We start from the raw sequence: 4823 nt of genomic DNA, 5'->3' as shown, positions 1-4823 counted from the left end.
AAAAAGAATGAAAACATTACTTAGTGGAGAGAGCACATACTGAGAAGCAAGTCCTGGAGAACCTGGAGTCTGGTACAGAGACAGTGCATTGTAATTGAAATGGTTGTTTTATTAAAGATTAAGTCCAAGCATGCCCCAAACAAACAAAACCAGCCCAGTGGTAATCTGAAAATCCCGCTTTAATCTTTGTTTTATCTCAGTTTGACTAACACTTCTCTTCCTGGTCTGTTCAATTTCTTCTCAGCCTTTTGGTTGTCAAAATACAGAGATGACAAATGACTTCTTTGCAGAAAGCCGGCAGAAAATCTGTGTATGGCTGGTGCATCGCGCAACATGTGTGAACCGTGGAGAATGTTAATGGCTCTGTCACCCTCTCAGTTGGGAAAACACTTGTCAGAGGTAACTCCTTTTCACAGAGATGAATCACTGGCTTAAAACCACCACTAATCGACTTCATATTTTTACTTATTGTATCTCTTGTATACACTTTTTAGATAAAGTTCTAAGAGCCAAAATTTAGGCAATAATGTGAGAATAATTGGTATTTTTAACCGAGTGTAGAGCAGTATGAAAACATAGGACAAAACCACACATAGCTTAATGAAGTTGTACATGTATAAAAAAAATCAGTTTAATTCTCTATATTCAGTGTAAACTTTGCACTAATAAAATAAGAAAGTCTTCCATGACGTTATTAACTGCTGGTGTTGATAGTCCTAATTTTTGCTAAGTTTCCACAAGTCCTGCTGGTCTTCATGTAGCAGTGGATTTCTAGACTGATTTTTCTCTTTAGTTGTGATCCAAAAACTGTTTCAAGTTAGGGCAGTAAATAAGATGATTTTCAAGTAAGTCAATATCCAGCCTTGGTTAATATGCAGCAACTCTTAGATCAAAATTCCTGTAATTTAAATTCTCTGCATCTGACGAAGTACACAATTGAAGAAAGAAGCTGAACACAGTAGTTTTTATATTTTCTGAACTGCTAGTAATTTCTTATATGTTCCCTCAATCCCTGTGGATAGAGGGAATGTATATTTATGCATGTATCAATAAGAAAAATCTTATTTTGCTTGTGTTAGCATAGCTTACCATCCAGTCGTATTTAATAACAGGTTGCTGATGTAAGATTAAAAACTTGTGGTAATGCAATATGTATTATTAACAACCTTAAAAAACTGTGATTAAGATTACAAATTAATGAATTTTTTAACTTTTCCTTGGCTACATTGCCAAACTCACAATTTGTGATCTCTATTAATTGCATGAAATGAAAATTTGTTGAATATTGTTGAGTGATTATTTTTAAACCAAAATCTCCCTAAATTGCTCAAGTATTACAATAAGACAGTGTGGGTTTAAGCATTATTGCCTGTAAATATTTAAATATAGAGAATTTTGTATGAAGAACACTACTTCAGGGATTGTACACTTAGAGATTGTGCATTTAGAATCTATAATGTCTACTATGACAGCAAGATACAAACACAAGGAGTCAGAGTAAAGATAATATGGGGTAACCAATCCAGGAGATTGTTTTGCTCTTTAGCCAAAATCAGTATCTAGGGGAAAAATACTAGAACAAGGCAGCATGTAGTGAAGCTCCTACCCTCCACTGATTCACAATTCAGGGTCTTCCTGGGCCAGAGGCATTTTTTTAGTCTGTTTTTGCAGTGTTAAGGCTGTCCTCAGGCCTTCCAGGACCAAAGTACACTGGCAGAGAGAAACATTTCCCACAACTAAAGCAGATGGAATTATGAAGCACTTCAGCCAAATGGAGATACACAAGCATTTGGGACAACGTGGATACATAGGAGGGAGGTAAGGGAGATGCACAGTGCTGTTGTGAGGCTGTTCTCTATCATATTAGAAAGATTAAGGAAAGTGTGTGAGTTTAGTGACTGGAAAAGGCAAATGCTGCACCCACCCAAGAGGGCCATGATCTGTGGAGGTGCAAGTTGGCCTCAGTACCTGGAAAATTATAGAAAAGTATCTTCCTGAAAGCTATTTTGAAGCACATGAAGGACAAGTTGACAACTGGGAACAGTCTGCATAGATTTGCCCTCATCGTGCCTAATCAGTCTGATTGCCTTAATATCACCAATAAACTGTGTTCTTACTGTCTACCCCTTCTCCTGCTCATTTAGGGAAAGGCTGAACAGTGGGGGTTCTGGAACAGACTGCAGCAAGATTTCACATATGGTGCCACTCCACCTATCTACTGGCCATTCTTGCTGATGTCTCTCTTGCTTTTCAATCAGCAGTGTGCAGGTATGAAGAACTTGCCCCTTTTCATGACAGTTTAGTGTTTCAAAGAACTTTGGATGAGGGTCCTAATTTACAAACATTTAGAGAATACAAGATCACCCTGATCTTCCTTGACTAAGTTCTCATTCTTTTTTTTTCAAAGAACTCCCAATAGATTTCTGAGGCTTAACTTCACAACAACCATCTTCCTTTTCCTGCAAGATACCATATTTATCATGTAGTATTTATTCACCTACCCACAGATTCTGTTCTTGAGAACAGAAGGATAGAGAGACAAGGCACAGTATTTTGTACTTCCTTAAATGTCCCTTGGATATTTTTTAAATAGTCTATATCCACTGGCTACAACTTTGTTCTGTTGAGGCAAGGAACTTTTGAGAGACCTCTGTATCCCAGAGTTCAGTCATGTTCCTTTGTGCATGAACACAGTTCCTGGTAATTCACTTCTATCCATTTTATCTATAGGTTCCATAATTTCATCTGCTGACACTTCCTTTCATCGAGGCTCTTGGGCCACTTTCCATGTCAGTTCTATTTTAGGATGAATGAAGCCTGCTCATCCTGCTAAGGTATGTCCTGATTTTGGTGTATTCTGAGAAAATTGAAATATATATGCCAGGGAAGAAAAAGGAAGAATGCAAATTGGTGCAAAATCTGCATGGATGATGAATTTTCAACGCATTTTTTATTAACCATAATCCTTTATTAGACCTCACAGAGGTGTAAACTATACATACAAATACATTAGAAAGATACCCTCTTAACAGTAATGCTTCACATTTTGGACCTGATACCAAGAGGGTTGCAAACATTTCAGTACATTCTACAAACCAAAGGGTGCATTAGCCTTTATGTATACAGAGTGACAAAGCCCTTTACTGAAATCAAAGTAGATAAAAGTGAAAATCAGTCAACTACCTCTTCCAACCTTTACCTACCATAAATGCATATAAAAGCCTTTAAAAGCATGAATACACTATTATTTATGGAGCAACGTTTACTGCTCTAGACAGCTCATAGAGAGAGGGGAATAGAATGGTCAAGATGGCATTACATGAACTGCAAACTAGCAAAACTTCTTGAAATTTTTTTATATTTGTACATATCAAGAGCTCCGTTTTTTTGATTTATTGGTTGTTACTAGAAAAGCTTGTAAGTGCTAAATGGGGAGAATAGCGCAACAAAGACATTGTTGAGGTATTTGGGGGATTCTGCAACACAATGATGTTACATACACAGTATGAAATATTATTTGTCATCAAGTAGTGACATTGTATTATGAGTAAGCACAAGAAAATAAAAAAGAAAGAATAAATCCAGTTAGAACTCTAATAGATATTTAAATGGTTTCTAGTAAATGAACACTTAACACTTGTCACTGTTTGGTTATAATGACTTGAAATGTTAATAGTAGGATTATTCAGTAGTGAAATCAGAAATTCATGTATCCACATTCATGCTTTGCATCATGGGAACCCCAGTTTTAGTCAAGATACCAACTGAGGTCCAACACTGAAGAAAGGGAGGACAGTTACTCCTTATGGAAAGGCTGTCCTGAAAACCAAGAGCTATTAATCTCTTCATTGAGCATTCTGGGTGGCTTTGCAGTAATTTGGAAGAAAAGAAAGCTTATACACAATTTGATTATCAGCAGCAGGTGGTGCTGCTTCTTATACTTTCATTTTGTTTCCTGAAATCCTCAGTCTTGATAAACATGTTTAATATTCAACCCAAAGACTCCAAGGATTAAGAAACTGTGAAACAGAATCATCGCATTCTGATAAAAGCAACGTGAGGTGTCAGACTACAGGTGAAACTGTTCAGAACATTATGAAGTACCAGTATGCTTTCAGTGGAGTGTTTTATGACTCATGTCTGATGAGACTCAGTTTAATCAGGCAACTATTATCGTTATACACTTTTGACAATTATTTTTTCACCTTGCACAGGATTTCTATAGAATTCTGTTGGACTAATTCCTTAGAAATGGTAATAAATGAAAAGGTATGATTTATATACTGTATCATGCACTGTCACTTGCATGTACTTTATTATATTCAAACTTGTCTCTAGGTGGAAATAATGAAGAGAACCATAATTCTTTTGCAGTATTTGTATCAATTTCATTTGAAATTCTAATGTAAAAAAATAGGATAGAATTCATCACTGTGCACAAAATAAGGACATTTTACCTCTATTGATAACACTTCAGTCTGTTGGTTTTGGATCCTTTGTCTCTTTGATCATTGTTAAAGTGAGGGTTTTTTCACACCATAAGTCAGGTTAATGCCAGTGTACCAGGAAGAGTAGAACATTCATTTGATTTTTAAATTTATGAAGTTAAATACTTCACTACAAAATATGAGTTTCATTTAATCAGTTGTGTATATAGTTATTTGGCTAAACCTTTTTCTGTAAAATGAGTACATGAAGCACGATCCTATTTGTCATGATAGAGTCCTTTTTGTTCTGCAGGTATTTTGTTGCTGCTTTAGAGGAATGAAATTATACTAATGAATGGAAAATACAATAAAATGCAATGCCTTTGATTTAGTTGA

Source organism: Aphelocoma coerulescens, chromosome 1A (genome assembly GCF_041296385.1).
Source record: "Aphelocoma coerulescens isolate FSJ_1873_10779 chromosome 1A, UR_Acoe_1.0, whole genome shotgun sequence".
Taxonomy (NCBI): Eukaryota; Metazoa; Chordata; class Aves; order Passeriformes; family Corvidae; genus Aphelocoma; species Aphelocoma coerulescens.
Note: the sequence above shows the minus strand (reverse complement) of the source record.